The sequence below is a fragment of the Vicugna pacos genome, unplaced genomic scaffold (genome assembly GCF_048564905.1).
Source record: "Vicugna pacos unplaced genomic scaffold, VicPac4 scaffold_19, whole genome shotgun sequence".
Taxonomy (NCBI): domain Eukaryota; kingdom Metazoa; phylum Chordata; class Mammalia; order Artiodactyla; family Camelidae; genus Vicugna; species Vicugna pacos.
Genome location: NW_027328740.1, coordinates 21,119,922 through 21,144,522, shown reverse-complemented (window position 1 = coordinate 21,144,522; position 24,601 = coordinate 21,119,922). Strand labels below are relative to the sequence as shown.

General features: G+C 32.9%; 1 pseudogene; it reads right to left on the bottom strand.

The window, feature by feature from the left end:
* Nucleotides 1-6,324: 6,324 nt before the first annotated feature.
* Nucleotides 6,325-24,601, bottom strand: part of LOC116279876 (heat shock transcription factor, Y-linked-like) — a 37,249-nt pseudogene continuing 18,972 nt past the window's right edge.

Below are 24,601 nucleotides of genomic sequence, written 5' to 3'. Positions count from 1 at the left end.
GTTCAGAACATAATTAAATAAAATAAAGATTAAAGACAGAAACATTTAATCAAACTAAATAATGGATTTTGAAAGATAAATAATGTTGATAATCTTTAACCAGGCACATGAGCAAAAAAGATGGTACAGATTAATAAGCTCTGAAATAAATGAGAAGTTACAGCTAATATCAAAGAAATACAAATCATCATATAATGATACAGCAAATTATATGCTAGTAAAATGGAAACCCTAGAAGAAATGGACAATTTCTAAGAAAGAACTTATCTATAGAATGGAATGAAAAAGAAAATATGAACAGATTATCACTAATGAATTTGAATCAGTAATTAAACAAAATCTCCCACGAAACAAAATTCCAGGCCTAGACAGATTCAGAGATGATTTCTGCCAAACATTTATAGAAGAGCTATCACCTACACTTCTCAGTGTATTCCAAAAATTTCGAGAGGAAGGGAGGCTTCCTACCCCAAATTTCTGTATCACACTACTACTAAAACAGGAACAAATACATCAAAAATTACAGGTTACATACTACCAATAAGCATAGATGAAAAAATCATCATTAAATTGTTAGCAAGTCAAACAATACATTAAGAGGATTATACAATAAGATTAAGTCCATTTTACTCCAGGGATGCCAAAGTGATTCAATACCCGCAAATTAATCAGTATGTAACACCACGCTAAAAACAGGAAGAATATAATTTATATGGTCACAACAGTAGAGCCATAAAATGTTATGACAAAATCAGTATCTATTTATGAATAAATTTCTCCTCAAAGTGGGCATGAGGAAACATACCTCAACAAATCTAAGTTCTTATATGACAAGAACTTAGCTAACATGACACTCACTGATTAATAGCTGAAAGAATCTCCAATAAGAGCAGGAAGAAGACAAGAATGCTCACTCTAACCACTTTTATTAATTATAGTATTGGAAATTCTAGCCATACCTATTCAAAATAAAAGTAAGTAAAATATAGGTAATTAAGAAAAGGAGTAAAAGTATCTGTTTTCAGATGACATAATTTAAACAGAAATCCTAAAAATGGTGCCACAAAACTAGGAAGGCTTATCAATACATTTGGTAAAATTTCAGAATGTAAAATTAACATACAGAAATCTTGCATTTCTACACACTAACAAAAAGCTAACTGATACAGAAAGTGAGGGAACTGTATCATTTACAGTTGCATTACAAAAAAAACTCAACAAATATATCCAAACAAGGTGGTAAAGGACACGTACTCAGAAAACTATAAAATATTTATAACAGTAATTGAAGATAATGCAAACAGATGAAAGGACATACTGTGTTCATTGATGAGGAAAATGTATTCTTTAAATGACAGCATAAGCCAAGAAAATACACAAATTAAATTCAGTGCCTAACAAAATACCACAGGCATTTTCAGACACTTACAAGAAATAATTCTAAAATTTACATTTAAACACAAAAGAGTTGAAGTCACTAAAAAAAAAGAAAAGAAAGAAAACAAACAATAAACACAAAATATTTGACAAAGAACAGAGAAGATGTATCACTTTCCCTAATTTAAAACTATAATACAAAGCTACAGTAATAAAAATATTATGGTAGTGGCACAGAACAAACAGAATAATGGAACACAAATAATGCCTGAAAATGAAATCAGACAGTTATGATCATTTAGCCCATTAGAAAAAATGAATATACAGTGGGGGAAATGTTACCAACAGCACATGAAACCAATCAACATCACTAACCATCAGAAAAATGCAAGTCCAAAACATAATGAGATTTTATGTCACTCCCGTCAGAATGACTATTATCAAAAAGACAACAAATATAAGTGTTGGTGTGGATGTAAGAAAAACAACCCTGATGAACTGCTGGAGTGAATGGAAATATGTGCTGCCAAGGAGGAAAGCAACATGGAGATTTATATAAAAACAAAAAATGAAATATAATTCTACATTTCCATATCTGGATACTAATTCCAAGAAAATAAAAACACTAATTAGTAAAGATAAATTCAACCCTATATTCACTGTAGCATTATTCACAATAGATAGGATATAGAAGCAAATTAATTGTTCATCAAAGATGATGGATAAAAAGATGAGTGTTTATAATATATTTACCCATCTTAACTACAGATTTATCTTTATTATATATATATATATATATATATATATATATATATATATATATATATATATGCACACACACACATAAAAATACAATGGGTTATTATTCAGCATCAAATAGAATAAGATTTTGTCATTTGCAACAAATAGGTAGACCAAGAGTGTAATATGCTAAGTGAAAAAAGTCAGAAAGAGAATGACAAATGCTGAATGATTTTAATCACATTTTGAATTTTAAATAAATGAAAATAAGAACACAGAAAAGGAGTTATACACATAGAAAGCAATAGGTTGTTCACAAGAAGGAGGGAAATGGGGTGAGGAAAAGAAAAACTTGAGGAAAATTAAGAGAGAAAATTTTCCAGTTGCAAATTAAATGAATCAGGGACAAGAAATATACTGTATGGGGAATAGTCAAAAACTATGAAATATACTTACATAGCAACATATCGTAACTAGATATATCCTGGTGAACAGTTTGAAATTTATTAAAAATAGCGAACAGTATGTTGTGTAGGAGAAACTTACACAGTGTTATAGATTAAAGTACACTTCAAAAACAAACAAAGATACTTATAGAAAAAGAAATTATATTTGTAATTAACAGAGGCAGGGGTTGGAAAAGGAGAATTTGATTTTGCACTCAAAAGCTATAAATTTCCAGCCATAAAATAAACGTGTTCTAGGGATGCCAAGTAATAACATAAAAATAGAATTAATAATGCATTATGTTCTATATCAATGTTGTTAAGAGAGTAGACCATAAGGTTTCTCAGCACAACCAAAAGACAAATTGTATTTCTTTAAAATTTTAGCAAAATGAGATAATGAATTCTCCCTAAAGTTGCTATGATATTTATTTCATGATAGTTATAAATCAAATCACTATCCTGTGCACCTAAACTTACACAATGTTTTATGCCAGTTATATCTCAATAAAAGCGAAAGTGAAAATGGAAAGTCAATGGTCATTTTTTCCCTTGTCATTTCTCATGATAGTTTTTGCAGCAAGTAAACTTGAGACATGATATACTTAACCAAGCTAAAGATACTAATAAATAAGTGATTATAATAAATTATGCATAAAGATATGAATAAAATTATTGTTTTACCATGCCTAAAAATTTCTTCATGTTAACAGACCAGTGCTTCTGTAGGCATCAAAATTTCACTCTGTGTATTCATCTGAGATTAGGGAATGGATACAAATTTAAAACTGGCTGCCCTTGCTGTCAGTGATAAAGTTCACTGTCTCTGACCGATGGTCTCAACTCCCCGACAGCATCTGTAAGAAAAGAACATGCTAGGTTGCTAAAAATCTCAGTATGGTAAAATCTCAGAACTCTTACAATTCTTAACTGTTTTGCAATGGGAATGCAATACTGACAAGACTTGATTTTGGATAACAATTTGGGGTTTTCTCATGGTTGCGTAAGGGAATGTGAGGATAATCCCTGAGATCCACAACAAACATTCTTGCTCAAGTGCTGGGCAAGCGAGTGTAAAGATTCTGCAATATTAGGACAGAGGACTACTTTCAAAATGATGAGTGTGCTCACTCTGTTCCAGGTAGACCAAGGGAAGAAAGATTATTGCAATTGCTTGGTGAACTGGAATAAGTCAGTTGTTCAGACTATATAAATTAGTCAAAGTGTGTTCAAAGCCAAAATAAGTTGTGTCAACAATGAGAATTAAAAGAAATAAATCAGACATAAGCTTAAATTAAAAAGGTGATACAGTCCTGTGCTGGGCTCTGGGGACTGGAGAATGTATATGCCTCAATCCCATTCAAGGGTTCAGGCGCTTGGCCGTAGCATCAGCTTGGGATTCAATGAACATGTAACAATTAGTATACTGGGAGAAATATAATCTACCCCTCCCTGATCGGAAGAAAATCTGGTGGCTCAATGAAACTCTTAATTCACAGAGATTCTGCCAGATGCAGAGGAATAATTCACTGATGACTCAACTAAGACAAACTTAGTTACTGCTTAACAATCCATCTTCACACACACACACACAGTGGTACAGAGATCTGTAGTATTTAGTGGGAAGAATTCAGTGGGCAGAACTCAGAGAAAAGTTTTCAAAGCACCAGCCTACTTTTGTAGTTTTGCCAATAGTCTAGATTTTCCCAGGTAGAAAACTACAGATGGACAAACAAGATTCTTCTTTAGGATTTCTCACTTTGAATGTAAACTGTAACTTTTGACTTATCAGCATAGAACCTTGTTAAGATGATCACGGTAAGAACCACTGTCTGATAAGAGAGCTGGAAAGTAGCTGAACCAGCCCATCTGAACCCCAGAATGCTAATGTAAGCAACCACATAGCCACCATCAGAATTTTGCTGACAATCTTAAAGCTTGATGTTTCTGTTATAGGAAGAACCACTGCTGTGCAGACACAGTTCTCCAGCTGTAAGTGGTCTCTATCCTTCTCTTGGTAAATGTCATATTGGTGGCATGTTGCTAGAGTTCACCCAGGCCCATTTGCCCTTTCTCCAGGTTATCAAAGGCTTTCTTTACAACAGGTGACATGTTTTCAGAACTCAAATCTGCCATTCCAGTCTTATCAGCTGACACTGGCTGCATCATTGTGAACAGAAGCAGTAGGCTCCTTGACATTGCCTACAATTGTTCTAGCAATTTAGGGCATTTCCAATTCTGAAAATGCTTCACATTTTATTTTAAATTAATGGGAAATAGTCAAAGACTTCCATGAATATTTTATATTTCCTAATATCAGTATAAATTTGGTATTCTTGCAGTTGGACAAATTTTTAATTCTACCACCCTCACCTCTTCTAGTCCACACATTGTAGATTGCAATTTGGTTACTGAATACGACCACACCAACCAAGGGGCTATTACATTTTATATACATCCTGTGTGAAGGTTAGAAGGGGCACAAGATATGTGGGGTGTATAAACCTATATTAAATACTTGCAATGGCACTTTCTCTTCTGGACAAATCTCTGATTCTAAGAAGCAAATTAATTGGTAGTCAGTATAGTTATTGGTATGGGGAAGAGTATCAGCTATTTTGGGATGGGTGGGTGATGAAGAGACAGGAAAATATCCAGCAAATGAGAATGGAATATTTTAGGCCTCTGGAGGCATTAATTAAGAAGAAAATAATAACTTGTCTCCTGTACCTACCTCCAATTACTGTCTTGAGTGATTAGTCCTTGGGCTATGAAAAGAGCTTGTTTGTGGTGAAGAGTATGTACCATAACAAAATAGTTTGAAAATCATGAGAGTTCTGTTGTTTCAGGAAAGTAAATTTTGCTTAAAGTCAACAGGTATTTTTCACTCACTAAATACTAAAATGCATCCTGTGGCATGTGCTGTGCTTACTGTGCTGGTATCCAAGTTAGACAAGGAGAGGTTGAGAGACAGAAAACATCTGGAGGAGGTGGTATCTGTGCAGAGACCGGGATAGTCTAAGTAGGTAAAAGGAGAACAACCAAAGTCCAAGGATGAGCTGGAGTAAAAGTATTGAGGTTGGAACTAACACTGTTGACAAGCATTTCCTTTAATGTACCTCCAGATACAGTGAAACATAAAGATATGCTAAGGTAGTCAGTTGCCAGATTTATAAAGAAATGACTAAACTATGTTGAGTTTGCGGGCTTACATTTGGAAAGGCATTAATGCCACCCTGAGGATGCAAGTTTGTCTTTGTCTGGAATATAAAAGCAACATAAATTATTGACTAGAAAATGTAGTGTAGACTCTTGAGTGCAGGAAATGAAAGCACCAATTGGAATGCTTTGAGAACAGCACAAAGAAGACCATAGATAAAATTACTTCTTTAATTCTACCACATGCTGTATGTGCCATCTAAGACTACATAATTTGACGTTTTTGATTCCAGGGATGACATAATAGACCACGATCCCTGGGCCGGTTCCAGCATTTATGTACTGTCCAACCTATCCAAACTTAACACATTTCATACTTTCCAGGTTGAACCAGAAACCAATTAGTAATTTTCCCTCTCTCCATGTTTTATTCTTTTTCCAAATTTTTCCATTTTTTCTTCCTCCTTACAAGAAATTACTTAAATTTACTCCCATAGTGTTCAATAAAAAGATCATAACATTCAAATATCTACTTTTATCTTTTAATGGTATCTTAACCTCTCATTTAACTCTTTACTATATTTTAAAAAAATAAGGAAAATACAGGTACGCATCTATGTTTATTGTTCAAATAAGAAAATTGCAGTTATTTGTCAACATATGCCAACATCAATTTCAATCTTTGTTATCCTTTATAATCTGGTAGTCCTCTGGTAGATCAGTTGTAATTAGGATGACATTCATAAACTGAAGATGTCTGATGAGTTGGCTTTGAAAGAGATGTAGCTGATGTACCAGCTATCACTGGCACTGGAAAGCGTGGGTTGATCCCTGGTTGAAGTTTAGGAAAACGAATTTCATTGGCAGATATGTTGTGATATCTATTTGGAAAAGTAGAAGGCTCCAACATCAGTCCAAAATAATTGCTCTGTATGGGACAGAAGATGCTGTACTGAGAAGTACAAGTTGTAGTTGAAATGGAGTTCACCACACGGCCATTTGTTTCAATGTAGCTGCTTTGAGAGTGCCTGTGGACAGTGGTCAACTGATTTAAAATAACTCGTTGATCCACTGCAATTTTTTCTGATGGTCTAACTGACATTGATGACAGAGGAGAAAAATCACTTCTGATCGGGGTAGTTGTACCACCAATTATGTGGCTAGTAGAGGGCTTTCTTATTAGAGACATGTTTAAAATTGCAGAAGGTAAAAATGCACTTTCTCTATTAGTGTCAGCCACAAAAACAGAATTATGATTATCCATATTGCCCCCTGCATTAAAGTGCTTCTTGTTGAAATCTTCAGCAAATGAAGACACCAGAGAAGAATTTTTAATCCCAACTCTTCTATTTATTCTCACTAAAAGCTGGGGAAAGCCTCGTTTAAAATTTGGATTATGATAGAAATGCAGCTACAACAAAATGATAAACATTTTAGTAATATTTTAAACCATAATACAAGACTACAATAATCCTAACCTATAAAACCTCAGATTCCCAGTTTACTATGCAAAGATAATATCATCAAAATATGAACATTGCTGACGACATTTTGAAGTTCCTTATTTGGAAACTACACATTTAAATAGTATACTGATCAAATTTAAGAAGTTAACAATTGCTTTAATGGTGAATGGCACTTTTTAAAAGCAGCCTTAATACCTTTATTTAGATTTCTGGAAAGACTCATTGTTGCAAGCATAGGTTCTCATCATCTAGACTACTTAAGGCACTGTCCTCATTTTTTAGAAAAAAAAATTATTTTAGTCTTAGTAGATTTATAAAATTTTGAAAATCTAGCTTTACATTTATATTACCATTGACTGATGTGCAAAATAAAATTTTATATGTAAGTTACCAAGTGGTAACTAAAATTTCTGAATACCTTTCTTAAAACAGAGACTTCTTTTTCTTCTGTCAGAAAGTCAGATAGACAAGCAGACCTTTGAAAATTCTGCCACACTTTCCTAAACCCATGAAGGTTAAGCTGACTAAGTAAACTTTCCATTCTTCCAGTTTCAAATATTCTGAAAGGGGCCTATCTTTCCAAATCTTCCTTCTTAAAGACATCTTCATCAATCACTATGAAAGATTCATTATCATCCCAACAGATGGATTTCAATTGGTCACTCCCAGCCATTTTCCAGAAATTTCTTGGAAATGTCAGAGAACGAAAATCATTATATTCACCTGGTTCAGAAACACAATGTGTGTAACATGGTGTTTTTATCAAGGATTCTTCAGACAAAGTCTGAAAAGCATTTTCTTCAATCATAGACCTCACGTCCAAGTCCTCAGAGAATGTTTGATCACACAATAGAGATCTACCGGAGTTTCCTAAACCAGTTGGTCCATCTTTATAAGACACATCTTGAATTTTTGAAGAAATATGTGCCATCTCAAATAACTTTTTCTACAGCTACTTTTCTAATCTGCATGATTTTGAGCGCTGCAGCTTCAAATGGTGCTTTTGCAGTCCTGCACAGATAAACTGCTAGGCCTTCACAATGGTTCTCAACTTGAGTAGCTGTGACATCACAAAACGACTGGTCTCCCAGCAACTCAAGTGTAACTTCCAGTCAGTGATTATTTCTAATTCATCCAGTAAAAATGAAACATATAGTACATTTATTTTTACAGTGTGATCTCCAAAAATTTTCCCAACAAAATCTTTTAAAATAATTTAATTTTGGGGTCTATGAAATTAAACCAATCTCCATTCTTTTGTACAGAAATTTATACCACATGGTTGAACAGAGTATAAATAATGCACAAAAAATATAAAATAAATTTTAAATTTTGGAATTTAAAGTTAAATTTGTGTAAAACCTGTACAGAATATGTATACCTATTTCAATATCATTTGTAATTAAAGTGAAACATAATTTGATTTGGAAATGGAAGTAAGTATTTTTCTGTGTACTTTATAATAAGTAGCTCTATATTCAGAACATGAGCAGAATAAATATCAGTTTATTTGTTTTGTATATAAATAAATGGTAAATAATTAGATAAAAATAATGAATCAAATGTAAGAAATCCCAAGGGGCGGAAATTTTGTTTCAAATTGTAATTCAGTTCTATAAGTAAAACAAATGTAATTTTATATTCTACTCTAAAATTACAAAAGAGAAAATCTTATTGTATATTTACAAATATGTATTTTTGCTATTCTTTCACTCAAAGGGTTTTCAGTCCCTAGAAGGAATAAATTTTCTTGTCATCTTTATAATCCATACTCTTGTGGCTTTTGTTTAGTATTCCAAAATGATGTTCATAAATACACTTATGCACAAGATCCTGGGTTCAATAAGCAGTGCCTCCATTAAGGAGCAAACAAACAAACAATCAACAAACTAAGAAATAACTTTATATGTGTGTTGGGGTGGAAAAGACCAGGTAATGCATTTTAGGAAGTAATATGTATCTCAGTCCTGAAACAGTTTATATTGTTAGTAAAATACGGCATTTTAAGGCAAGTGTTTTGTTCACTAATTGTAAATAATAGTTACGTTGTGTATCAGTAAACTGTAGAAGATCCAGTTCTACCAAAAGTTATATTCTTTATTTAGAAATAAATTCCATTAAACATAAGCCAAATTCAAAATGAGGGAAAAAATTTTAAATAAATAAATGTACACTCAATTTACAATGTAAATTTTTCTTTCATTATGTGTACATTCCATTCTAACTAAACATTAGCAACCAGAATTAATTGCATATTATAAGTACTGTAAACTATAGTTTAGCTGGGTTTAGTCCTAATTCATAAATATTACTTATCAAATGCAAATCAATATATGTGATACAATCCCTTAAAAAGCAGAGAATTCAAAAACAACTTTCTCAAAAAAGTAGGAAAATTATTCACAGATCTGATCTTTACTTTTTTATAAAAATATTCTTAACAAATTCACTTTAAATAGAATGTAACTAAACATAATAAAAGCCATATATGAAAAATCCATGACTAACATCAACTTCAATGTTAACATACAGGAAGGTTTTTCCCTGGTCGGTCCATTAATAAGAAAATGTAGCTCATTCTCACAAGTACTAAATTACACTACTTGAAGTCCTAGCCAGAACAACTAGTCAAGAAAAATTATAAAAGGCATTCAACTTGTAAAAAAGCAGTAAAATTTTTACAGATGACATAATTAGGCATAGACAGAAAACTCCATAGCCTCCTCCAGTGGCTGTTTCAAATAATGAACAAACTTAGTATACTGGCAGAATACAAAATCAATATGCAAATATCTGTTGCATTTTTATATAGTAACAACAAATTATCAGAAAGTGATATTAGGAAAAATATTGTGTGTATATTTATACCACAAGGAATAAACTAGGAATACATTTGCTAATTGAAATAAAAGGACTAAATATAGACCTATAAATTACAGGTGCAAGAAATATAAGTAAACAAAATAAATAGAAAGATATTCGCTGCTTATGGATTGTATACAATTTGAGGAACTATTCTAATCTATCATTTACATGTTCAGTCTCCCCCATTACTTATTGAATAGATGTCTATTCTTCATTTTATACTCTTGCTTCCTTTTTCATGGGTTAATTGATCATAGGTGTGAGGGATTATATCTGGTTGCTCTATCCTCTTCTATTGATTGGTGTCTGTTTTTGAGCCAGTATCATGTTATTTAAATTACTAAAACTTTGTTGGACTGTTTAACATCAGAGAACTAGTCACTATTAGATTTAATACACTTTTTCAAGATTATCTTGGCAACTCATGATCTATGTGGTTACATATAAATTTTGAAATTATCTGTTCTATTTAATGGAAAAATCTCATGGGTACTTTTACATGAATCACACTAAATTAGATTGCTTTGTGTAGTATGGTTGTTTCAACCACATTGTTTCACATCATTAACATAAGAGATCTTTTCATTTCTTTGGATCAGTTTTAATTTCCTTCATCAATATTTTCTATTTTTTAACGTATACATTTTCCCCTTACTTCTTAAATTCATTTTTATATATTCTATTCATATATATATAATTATATATATTATATTTGGAAACAAATTTCTTACACAAATACAACAGGCAGAAGGCAGTGGCAAGACGTATTCAAAATCCTGAATGAAAGAAACCTGTAATCTAAGATAATTTATCAAGCAAGGATATCCTTTAGATTAGAAGGAGAGATAAATAACTTCCACAAAAGCAAATACTAAAAGAATTTAGCAACAACAAAAAAATAATGTAATATTTACTCTGAAACAAAAAGCAGGATGCTGTGGAAAGGAGAAAGGCATAATTAGACTGGCAATATCTACAATGTATTACAATAGAATAAACATGATGTTGTAAAACAGGACATCAAAATTTTTATGGGTCAGAGAGTGAAACAGAACAATACAGAGAATTTTCTTCTTGTTTCTGTTCTCTATAGGAGGGGTTAGAATTTCTATTCCTATCAGTTAAAATAAAAAGATATAGATATATGTCAATATACATACAAAACAGAGTAACCATAATTCAAAATCTTACAATGAAGTCACAAAGCCAAAAAGAAACCAAGATAATAACAGAAAACTTATCAAGCCACAAAAAGAAAAAGAAATGAACAATAAGGAAATATCAAATCAACTGGGAAATGAAGTTCAAAATGTAAATAAACACCAGTCTATCAATAATTATCACAATTATTAATGGACTTAGCACTTCAATCAAAAGATATATATTGTCAGATGAGATAATATAACAACACTCTACATTATGATGCAGAGAAGAGACTCACTTTAGTAAAAGGAACACAGATTAATTGAAATTCAGAAGATGGAAAAGTATATTCCATGCAAAGGGACATGACAAGAAAGCAGGACTAGCAGTACTGACTTCACACAAAATAGACTTTACAACAAAGTCCATAGAGAAAGATAGACAAGGACATGACACAATGATTAAAGGAGCAATAAAATATGAAGTTATTAAACTCATTAAGATATATGCACTCAAAATAGGAGCACCTAAATACATAAACAAATACTAATAGATAAAAGGGAGAAATGGATAGGAACACAATCACAGTCGGAGAATATAACTCCCCATTACCATCAATAGACTTGTCTTTCAGACAGAAAATTAATAAGGAAACCAAGATACAAAAATATATGATAAAATAATTGGAGTTCATTGATATTTTCAAAACAGAACTCCTCCCCAAAGAGAATATACATTCTTTTCCAGTTCAGATGGAATATTTTCTAGGAAAGATTATGTACACAGGCACAGAAGAAGCTTCAACAAATTTAAGAAGATAAAAATTATTTCAAGCAACTTTTCTGAGTATAATAGCATGAAACTAGAAATCCTTCACAGATAAAAAGGGAGAAAAAATTACAGCATTAAATTAAACACCATGGTACTATAACAAGTCGGGGAGATGAAGAAGTAAAAGAAGAAATTAAAAAATATCTTGAGAAATATGTCAAAACACTACACAAAGTCTATGGAATACAGTAAAAGAATGCTTAAGAAGGAAGTTCATAGTGACAAGGCCCTCCTCAATGTAGAAAATCAATTTCAAATAAATAATCTAACATTCTATGTAAACTAATCATGAAAAGAAGAGCAAAGAAAACCAAAAGTCAGCAGAAAGAGAGAAATTAGAAAGATCAAAGAAGAAAAAATTGAAATACACATTAAAAAATAGAAAAAATCAATCAAACTATTTTTTGAAATAGTAAACATAATTGACAAAACTCTGATCAGTCTCAACAACAAGAAAATGGAGAGAACACAAATAACATAAGAAATGAAAATGGAGAAACTAAAAAGAGCAAAACAATTTTGCTTAGTATCATAACTGAATACCATCAACAAATGTATGGAAACAAAGTGGATAACAAGGAAGAAATGGACAAGATTTTGGAAGCATTCAGCCCAACAGTATTACATCAAGAGCAAATTAAACATTTGAAGATACAGATTACCAGAAATGGAATAGAAGTATTAATAAAATAAAAAAAATTCTGCAAACAAAAATTCAGACCCAAATAGCTTCATTGGGGAATTTGACCAAACATACAAAGAAAAATCTATACCAGTCCTCCTCAAACTCATCCAAAAGATTGATATGGAAAGAGTACACCCAACCTCACACCGTGAGGCCAACATCAACCTGATACCAAAACCAGACAAAGACACTTCCCCAAGAGAAACCTACAGGCCAATATCATTGATAAACATAGATGTAAATTCCCTTAAGAAAGTATTAACAAACAGAATCCAACAACATGTAAAAAAGATCATACACCATGGGCAAGTTAGGTTCATCCCAGGAACACAAGGGTGGTTAAACCTATGCAAATCAATCAATACATTGTGATAAACCATATCAATAACAGAGAGGACAAAAAACCACATGATCACCTCAGTAGATGCAGAGAAAGCATTTGATAAAAATTAACACCTATTTGCAATAAAATTCTTATCACAGTGTGCATAGAGGGACCATATCTCAACATAATGAAAGCTATTTATGACAAACATATAGCCAGCAAAATACTCAATGGTGAAAAACTGAAACACTTCTCACAAAAACCTGAGACAAGACAAGGTTGCCCATTCTCACAATTTCAATTCAATATAGTCTTGAAATTCCTAGTCACAGCAATCAGGCTAGGAACAGAAATAAAAGGATACAGACTGGAAAAGAAGAGGTAAAGTTGTCATGATAGGCAGAGATGACACATATGGAGAAAACTGTAAAAGCTTCACAAAAAAAAACTTAGGCTAAAAATGGAACTGGGCAAGGTACCCAGAGTAATGTACAAAAAACCAATTGCATTTCTGCGGGGGGCCACTCATGACCTGAGGGCTGCCGAGCACAGAAACTGGGCCTAAACTCCCAGAGTGCGGGGCGTCAGGCTCTCAGGTGCCATTGAGTTATTAAGAACAGGGGCTTCTGGAAAGAGAGATACAAGTCACACAAGTTAGTGATCTTAGTAACAATCACCTGAGTTACTAATACACAAGTCACACAAGTTAGTGATCTTAGTAACAATCACCTGAGTTACCAATACACAAGTCACGGTGTTAGCCTAGAGGAACAATAACCGTAATTAATGATGTTGGCTCTTGGGGAACGGTTAGTCTTGATTGATGAGAACTATAAACAATAATGATGTATATAACAATACACAAGTTAATGATTTTAGTACACATTGTTAATAGATCATAAAAACAATACCGTTGCCTACGATACCGTTGCCTATGGTTAATAGATCATAAAAACAATACCGTTGCCTATGATACCGTTGCCTATGGGTTAAAAGCATATAAATTAACTGCTGGAAATAAACTCGAGGTCCACTCTTGACCTAGCATCTTGCGGGCTAGAGTGAGACCCTCTCAGCCCCACCTTTTAGTCTTGTCTTTAGTCTTGTCTTTCTTTTCTCAGTCCTGCAGCACAGGTTTCTGGACCTGATCGATTGTCGGCTGGCTCCGACACATTTCTTTACACTACCTTTGAATCAACAGGAAAACAAATTATAGAGAGAACCACTTTTATAACTGCACCCAAAACTATAAAATGCTTAAGAATAAATCTGACCATGTAGGTGAATGAATTATACATGGAGAACTAGAAAACTTTGATTGAGGAAATCAAAAAAGAATTGAAAAGATACCCAATGGTCTCATAATGGAAGAAACAAAATGGTTAAAATGGTCATACATCCAAAGGCAATCCCCAGACTTAATGGGATTTCCTATCAAATTATGCAAAACTTTTCTTTTTGGGACTGTAACAAATGATCCTAAGATTTACATAGGGTCATAAAAGATCCATAATTTCCAAAGAAATATTAAAGAAAAAGAAAGAGGCTGGAGGAATAAACCACCAGGTCTCCATACACTATTGTAAAGCTACAATAATCAAAATGACATGATATTGGTACAGAAACAGGCATATGGACCAATGGAACAGAATAGAGAGCCTAGGAATAAATCTAAATGCCTATGTTGAACTAATCTTTGACAGAGTAGCCAAGAATATGACAGAGAAAAGACCATCTCTTCACCAACAGGTGTTGGGAAAACTGGATATCAGCATCAGAGTAATGGAGCTAGAAAAATCATTCACTCCATACACAAGAATAAACTCAAAATGGCTTGAAGACTACAAGGTAAGGCAAGACACAGTAAATCTCCTAGGAGAAAATATAGGCAAAACACTCTGACATAAATTTCAGCAATGATCTCCTAGAATAGACTACCCAGGTAAGGGATATAAGAGCAAAATTAATAAATGGGACCTAATTAAACTTATAAGCTTTTGCACAGCAAATGGAACCACAAACAAAGCAAAAAGACAACCTAGAGTTTTAAAGAAAATATTTTGAATTGATGCAACTGACAAAGGCTAAGTTTCCAAAATATAAAGAGTTCATACAACCTAATAATAATAATACATAAAAAAACAAGAAACACAATCTGAAAATGGGCAGAAGAACTAAACAATCAATTCTCAAATAGAGACATACAAATGCCACACAGATATATGAAAAAAATTGCTCACTATCATTATCAGAGAAGGACAATTCAAAACTCTAATGAAGTATCACTTCCCAATAGTCACAATGGCCATCATTCAAAAGTCCACAAACAATAAATGCTGGGGAAGCTGTGGAGAAAGTTATCCCTCCTACACTGATGGTAGGAATGTAGTTTGGTGCAGTCACTGTGGAAAACATGATGGGGATACTTCTAAAGTATAAAAATAAACTTAACAAATGATCCAGCAATCCCACTTCTGGGTATATATCAAAGGGAACCTTATTTCAAAAAGAAACCTGCACCACAATGTTCTTAGCAGTGCTATATACAACAGCCACGACATGGAAGCAACCTAATTGTCCAACAACAGATAACAGTATACAGAAGTTATGCTGTATTTACACAATGGAATAATATTCTGCAATAAAAAATGATAAAACAATGACATTTGCAGCAAAATGGATGCTCCAATAAGTGTCATTGTAATAGAAGATAGCCAGAAACAGAAAGAAAAATAACACATGACATGATATATGTAGAACTTAAAAAAAAAAATTTGGATGTGAACACTATGATTTCATCTACAAAACTGAAACACACTTGCAGATCTACTTAATAATCTTATGTTTACTGCAGAAAGTGACTGGTAGAGGATATATTTGGGAGCTGTATATTTATAAATTTTATCCACTATATACAAAAATAGATGTTTTCATAATTTCTTTTGTATGGCACAGGGCAGTAAGTTAAATATCGTGAAGTAACGTTTAAGAGGCACAGAAATATACGCTTGTACGGGGACACTGTGCAATACACCACAGATTGACACATTGTTAATGGCATAATTCAATGATAAATAAATGAATAAATATGTAAATAAAGAAATAAATAAGTAAATAAATAATATTTAATAATAAAAGAAATACAAAGATTCACACTACATAATTTTACACATCAAAAATCTAGGAGAAAACAGAAAGAATAAAGAAGAAATTTGAATGAATGGGAGCAAAGAAAATAACAAGAGAAACAATTGAAAAGATAAAAAAATTTATACCTAAGTCTGTTTCATTTCAACATAAAGTGGACAAATGTTTTGATTGGCTAAGAAAATAAAGACTCAAATATAATTAGAAATAAAAGAGAAGATATTACTCCTGATGTTGTAGAGGTGCATAGCATCATAAAAGATTACCACTAGCCAACGATTTGAATGACCTAGAACAAAAGACAGATCCCCAGAAACATATGTCTTCCAACACTGAATCAAGAAGAAATTAGAAAGTTAAATACATCAAAAGTGTGTATGAGTAAATCAGTAATCCAAACCTCCCAAACTAGAAAAAGTTTACAAGATGACTTTACTGGTGAATTCTGCCATACATTTGTAGACAATTTTTCACCAATTCTTCCCCAAAACTTTCAAGAATTTGAAGGGGGTGAAAGATTCCAAAGTTGTTTAATGATGCTATCTTTATTTGCATAAAAAAGGACATTAGATGCAAAATATAGAACATTATCCCTGATGAACCTATGTGCCAAAATCTCAACATAACACAAGGAAAATGAATTCAACAACACATTTAATGTATCATACACATACATATGTAAAGGGATTTATCCCTGGGTTTAAGGATAAGTCAAAATATTCAAATCAATAAAAGTGACCTGCCACACTAATAGAATGAGAAATAAAACACACATAATCATCTCAATAGGTGCAGAAAGAGCATTATATATAATGCAACATCCATTTAAGAAACTCTCAACAAATTAAATTTACCCTGTCAGTGGCACGATATCATATATACACAAACACTGTGTGGACAGAAGCGAAGAAGTTCACTGTTTAGTGATTCTTAGAAAAAGGGTTTATATAGGACATGCACAGTGCCTCACATATCATCTAAGTTATAACAATGTTAATAATCTTAAACTATTTATGTCCCCATGCTCCTGCAGTAAGCACAGGATGTTAAATGATCAAGGATTGTTTTAAAGTTCATCACGGAACTTCATTAAGTAGATCATTTCTTATTCAGATGGCTGTGCCTGTCTTAGGTAGCCCTCCTCTGAGGATCTTACCCAGAATAGGATATCCAGCCAATCATACTTGATATATTGAGAAGACCATTTGCTACCCAGACTTTATATGTGACATTCCTCACACCTTGTTTATCAGTTCAGCCCATGGGCTTATTCTCTAGTGCAGACAGGGGCCTACAAACCAAACATCCCTTGACAGAAAACTGATGAAGAAAATTTTATGTATATATGCAGTGTAATCAATACTTTGCATTCCTATCAACAGTGTCCATGGTGTTCCTTTTTCTCCACAATCTCACCAACATCTATATATTTTTTTTGATGAGAGCCTTCTGACAAGTGTGAGGTCTTGTCTCATTTTTGGCTTATGACTTTCCTAATAATTTATAACTCTGAACATATTTTCATGTGTCATTTAGTCAACTGTATGTTTTCTACAAAAAATTGATTCAGATCTATCTATCCAGTTCCTGCGTATATTTTTTTTAATTGGATTGTTTGGTCATTTTTGTTGTGGTGGTGTATGATTTTGCCATGTAGTTGCATATTAACACTTGATTGGAAAATATCACTTCTCCCATTGTGTTGGTTGACTTTTCATTGTATTTTTCATTTCTTCTGCAGTGTAAATCTGTTTAGAGTGATACAATCATATTTTGTTAGTTTTGCTTCTGCTTCCCTTGCCAGAGGAGACATATGTAGAATCAAATTAAGTCCAATGTCAGAGTGTACTTCTTATATTTTACACAAGGATTCTTTGTTTTCAGGTTTTATGTTTTATATGCCCAGGAGTGGGATTGCTGTGTCATATGATAGGGCTATTTTTATTATTTAAAGGAACTTCCATACTGTTTCCAAAGTGGTTGCACCTATTTTTATCCCACCAACAGCATTGGAGAGTCCCTTTTTCTCCACAACCTCCCGAGTACTTATTATTTGTAGACATTTGGATGACAGCCCTTCTCACTAGTGTGAGTTAAAACATTATTATATTTTTGTCTTGCCTTTTTATAATGATTAGCTATGTGAGCAAGTATTTATGCTCCTGTTTGTCGTCTGTGCGTCTTCTTGAGGGAATTGTCTTTTGCTCATTTTCTGGCTGTGTTGCTGAAGATTTTTGAAATGGAGTTTTATGAATGATGTGTGTATTTTAGAAATTAGCCTCTTATTGATTGCACTGTTTCCAAATGTTTTCTCCAATTTGGAATTTTATCTTTTCATTCTGTTTATTTTGGTGTAGAGAAGCTTTTAACTTTAATTTGGATCTGTTTGATTATTTTGCTTCTTTTGTTTTCAGCTTGGTAGTGTGACATAAGAAAATTTCGCTACAATTTATGTCTTGTTTTGCCTATGTTAGTTTCCAGGACATTTATTGTGTCATGCATTAGATTCAGATACTTAAAGCATTTTTAGTTTATATTTGTACAGTGTGAGGGAGTGTTCTAATTTCATTGATTTACATGTAGCTGTCTAGCTTTCTCAACATCACTTGCTGAAGACTGTCTTTCGGCATTGTATATTTTTGGTTCCTTTGTCATAGTTTAGTTGACCATAGGTGTGATGTTTTATTTCTGCCTCTGTGTTCGTTTCCAGTGATATAGATGTTTGCTTGTTTTCCAGCATTGTGCTGTTTCGATTACTGTTTCTGTAATATAGTCTGAGATCTGGGAGGGATATGGGTTATGCCTCCAACTTTGTTCTTTTTCCTCATTGTTTCTTTTGCAGTTCTGGTTCTTTTGCTGTTCCATACAAATCTTAGGACAGATTTAAGCTCTGTGGAAAATAACTTGTAGGTCGATCTGAATCACTTTATATCTGTAGACATCTTTTGTAGTATGTATATTTTAATATTAATTCCTCTAAACTAAGACCTTGAGATTCCTTTCCATTTCTTTGCATCATCTTCAAATTTATTTATCAGTGTCCTATTCATTTTATTATTTTGGATTTTTCATAGGTTTTTCATTTGATCTGATTTCATATGGATTTATTAAAATTATGGGATATTTCACTGTTAGTGTAAAGAAATGTGACAGTATTTGTATATTAATCATGAATCATCCTACTTTGCTAAAGGTCTTTATTAGTTTTAATTGTTCTGGTGTGGAGAATCTTTAGGGTTCTCTATATAGATTATCATGTCATCTAAAATAATAACAGTTTTACTTCATTCAATCTAACTTGAATAACTTTTTTTCTTGTCCGATTACTGTTGGTAGGAATTCCCATAATGTGTTTAAGAGAAATGGTGAGAGTGGGCATCCTTGATTTATTCCTTAATTTGGCTTTGAGTTATTCACTTTTGCATATTATGTTGTCTGTCTGTAATTAATGACTTTATTTATGTTGAGATATATTTCCTGTATCCTAATTTGGTAAGAGGTTTCTGTTTTTGTTGATTCTGTTTTTCTTGTTGTTGTTGTTGCTGCTGTTTTAATGACTAAAAGTTGAAGTTTGTGAAATGCTTTTTATCGATTTATTGGGATGACCACTTCATTTTCCCTTTTGCTTTTGTTAATGTGGTGAATCAACTGATTGATTTCATGCAATTTCAACCCCTCTTATGACCCTGCAATGAATTAAAGTTGATCATGTTGTATGTTTCACTTTAAGTATTGCTGGATTTAGTTTTCTAATAATATTTTTGACTATTTTTTCTATATCAATCAAAGATATTGGCTTGAAATTCTCTTTGCTTGTATTTTGTTTGTTGGCTTTGCTTTCAGGGTAATGAAAGCTTCATAGATTTAATTTGGGAGTTTCACACATCTTCACTATTTTTGAACAGTTTGAAGAGTATAAGTTCTGCTTTTTATTTTTGTACAGTTCTCCACGTGAGCTGTTTATATCTGCCCTAATATTTCAAGATTTTTTTAAATGCAGATTCTATCTTTCTTCTTGTAATCAGTTTGTTCAAATAATTTGTTTCTCCTTATCCCTGTCTATTTCTAGACATTTGTCTATTTCTTCTAAGTTGTCCAGTTTATTGGCATTTAAGAGTTGACCAAATGATCCCTTTTTTGTATATCTGAGGGAACAATTGTTATTTGTACAAATTTATTTCTGAATTTATTTTTTTGGAGCGTCTCCCTTTTCTTCATGATTCACCTGGCTTGAGGTTTTTTGATATTGCTTATCTTAAAAAGAAACAAAAAACAAAATCTTTGGTTTTATTAAGCTTTTGCATAGTTGTTTTTACTCTCTAATTTATATTTACACTTGCAATATTTAGGATTATTTTTTTTTCTTTATTTTAATATTTTTTAAATTGATTTTTATTTATTTAACAAAGTTGTCTCAAATTCCATTGTAGAGCACAATTTTTTAGGTACAATTAACATATATACATTTGTTGTCCCATTTTTTCCACTGTGGGCTGCCGTGAGATCTTTTATATATTTCCCTGTGCTGTACAGTAGAATCATGTTTATCTATTCTACAGTTGTGACCTCCCAGTTTATCTCTTACCAACCCCAAACTTTGGTAACCTAAACTTTGTATTCTCTGCCTGCGAGTGCATTTCTGTTTTGTATTTATGCATTTTTAGTTTGGTTTGGTTTTGTTTTTAGATTCCACTCATGAGCCATCTCATATGGTATTTTTCTATCTCTTTTTGGCTTACTTCACTTAGACTGATTTTCTCCTGGACCATCCATGTTGCTGAAAATCGCATTATGTTGTCAGTTTATAAGAATAACTTCTATTCCATTCTATAAATATACCACAACTTCCTTATCCAGTCAACTGTTGATGGACATTTAGGGTGTTTCCTTGTCTTGGCTATTGTAAATATTGCTGGCTATGAACATTGGGGTGCAGGTGTCTACCTGAGTAGGGTTCCTTCTGGATTTATGCCCAGAAGCGGGAATCTTGGGTTATATGGTATGACTATTCCTAGGCTTTTGAGGAATCTCCATCCTGTTTTCCACAGTGGATTCACCAACCTGCATTGCCACCAGCAGTGAAGGACGGTTCCCTTAAATCCACAGCCTCTCCAGCATTTGTCAAATTGTGGATATTTGAATGATGGCCATTCTGACTGGTGTGAGGTGATATCTCATTGCAGTTTTGATTTGCATTTCTCTGATAATCAGTGATATTGAGCATTTTCTGATGTGCCTTTTGATCATTTGTATGCCTTCCTTGGAGAATTGCTTGTTTAGGCCTTCTGTCCAATTTTGGATTAGGTAGTTTATTTTTTCTTATTCAGTTGGATGATCTGCTTGTATACTCTGGAGATCAAGCCTTTGACGGTTTCATATGCAAATTTTTTTCCCATTCCGTTGTTTGTCTTTTTGTTTTACTTTCAGTTTCTTTACTGTTCAGAAGCTTGTAAGTTTCATTAAGTCTTATTTGTTTATTCTTGATTTTATTTCTTCTATGAGAAAATTTTCCAGACTTATGTCAGATAACGTTTTGCCTATATTTTCCTCCTGGAGGTTTATTGTATCTTGTCTTATGTTAAAGTGCTTTATCTATTTTGAGTTTATTTTTTTGTATGGTGCTCTAGTTTCATGGGAGTTTTCTAGCTTCATTGAATTACATGCTGCTGTCCAGTTTTCCCAACACAAGTTGCTGAAGAGACTGTCTTTATTCCATTGTATATTCTTGCCTCCTTTGTCGAAGATTAATTGATCAAACGATTGAGGGTTCTTTTCTGGGCTCCCTATTCTGTTGCATTGACCTATATGTATGTTTTTCTACCAATACAGTGCTGTCATGTTGACTATAGCTCTATAGTATTATCTAAATCGTTAGCGTAAAGAAATGCCACTGATATTTGAACCTTAATCTTGTAACCTTCTACCTTGTTTAATTCTTTGATCAGCTGTAGTAAATTTTGTCCGGATCTTGCAGGGTTTTCTATATATAGTAAGATATTCTCTGCATATACTGAGACTTTTACCTCTTCCTTCCAATTTACATCCCTTTTACTTCTCTCTCTTGTTTGATTGCTGTGGCTAGGACTTCCAAGACTATCTTGAGTAGCAGTCGTGATAGTGTGCATCCTTGTCTTGATCCAGATTTTAGTGGGACGGATTTGACTTTCTCACCATTGAGTACTATTCTTGCTGTAGGTTTGTTATCTATAGCTTTCAAGATGCTGAGATATATTCCCTCTATGCCCACTTTGGTGAGAGATTTTATAATACGTTGGTGTTGAATTTTATCAAATGCTTGTCCTGCACCTTTTGAGATGATCATGTGGTTTTGGTTCTTTCTCTTGTTGATGTGCTGTATTACTTTGATTGATTTCCATATGTTGAACCACCCCTGTGTCACTGGCATCATCCCTACTTGGTCATGGTGTATAATCTTTATTCTGTGTTGTTGGATTCTATTTGCTACTATTTTGGTGAGGATTTTGGCGTCTGGGTTCATCAGTGATATTGGCCTATAATCCTCTTTTTTGGTAGTGTCTTTGCCTGGTTGTGGTATCAGGGTGATTGTGGTTTCATAGAATGACTTTGGGAGTATTCCTTCCTTTTCAATCATCTGGGGATTTTGAGAAGGACTGTTATGAATTCTTCTTTTATGTTTGGTTGAATTCCTCAGTGAATCCATCCAGTCCTGAACTGCTATTTGTAGGGAGGTTTTATATTGCTATTTTGATTTCATTTCTAGTGCTCTGCTTTTTCCATGGGTTAGTTATATATTGATTCAGTCTTGGTGGACAGTATGTTTCCAGAAACTTGTCCAACTCCTCTAGGTTATACTTTTGGTTCAATATAATTTTCATAATATTCTCATAAGATATTCTGTATTTCTAATTTTTTATGGTATTTTCTACATACTCCTTTCTTATCTTGGTAATTTGTGCTCCCTGTCTTTTCTTCTTTTTGAGTTTGGCCAGAGGTTTTTTGGATTTTCTCACTTTTTGGAAAAACCAGCTTTTGAATTGGTTGATATTTTCATATGGTCTTTTTAATCTCTATTTTATTTATTTCCTCCCCAATATTTTAGGTTTCATTCCTTCCACTGCCTTTTGGGTGTTTTTGTTCTTCTTTTCCTAGTTCATTCTGTTGATGGGTTAAATTGTTTAATTCTGGTTGTTCTTCTTTTTTGAGGAAGGCTTGTATCACTATAAACACCCCTCTCAGCAATGCTTTTGCTGTGTCCCATAAATTTTGTGGGGTTTTGTTTTCATTTTCTTTTGTCTCAAGGAACTTTATTTTTTCAGCTTTGATTTCTTCATTGACCCATTTATTTTTTAATAACATATTTTTTAATCCCCATGTTTTCCATTTGTTCACCTTTGTTTCTCTGTGTTGATTTCTAGCTTCATGGCATTGTGTTCAGTAAACATGCTTTAGGTAAATTCTATCTTCTTAAAATTGCTGAGGTTTCTTTTGTGCCCATGTCCATCATGAATCCTGGAAAATGTTCCACGTGCACTTGAAAAGAATGTATATCCTATTTTGTGGGGGGTGCAATGCTCTGAAAATATCCACCAAGTCTAATAATTCTATTGTATTATTTAACTTCTCTGTTGCCTAATTTATTTTCTGTCTCAATGATCTGTCCAGTGATGTTAATGCAGTGTTGAAATCTCCAAATATGAATCCCACTTTAAATCTGTTAGTAATTATTTTATGTACTTATGTTCTCCTGTATTTGGTGCATATGTATTAACGAGTGTGCTATCCTCATATTCTATCACTCCTTAAATCATTATAAAATGTCCTTCTTTATTTTCTTTATGGCCTTTATTTTAAAGACTATTTTGTCTGAAATCAGTTCTGCAACACCTGCTTTTTGGCTTTTCAAATTTTATGGAATACCCTTTTCCATCCTTTCACTCTCAATTTTTATGTGTCCTTCTCTCTGAAGTGGGTCTCTTGTATGCAGCATTTGAAGGTTCTTGCTTTATTATCCAGCCTGCCACTCTATGATTTTCGACTGGAGCGTTTAGTCCAGTAACATTTACATTAGTTGATGATAGGCTTATGTTTATTGCCAATTTGACCTTATCTTTGCAGTTGATTTGGTATTTCCTCTTTGTTTCTTTCATCTTCCTTTTATGGTTTGGTAATTTTCCTTTATATTGTCATGAATTTTCTTTAGTTTAGTGACTCCCTGATAAGTTTTTTTCTACTTGTTACCCTTTTTTAAAAGTCCATTATACCATTACTATAACTGCTTTTATTAAATGGAAAGTAACATGATCTCAAACCCATCCTACCGATAACAAAACATTTTAAAAAGAAAGATAAAAAAATTCTCTATTTTCCTGTCTCCCTCTCCCACTCTCAATGTTTTGTATGTCTTGTTTTCAAATTTTCTGTTTATTTTATTTGT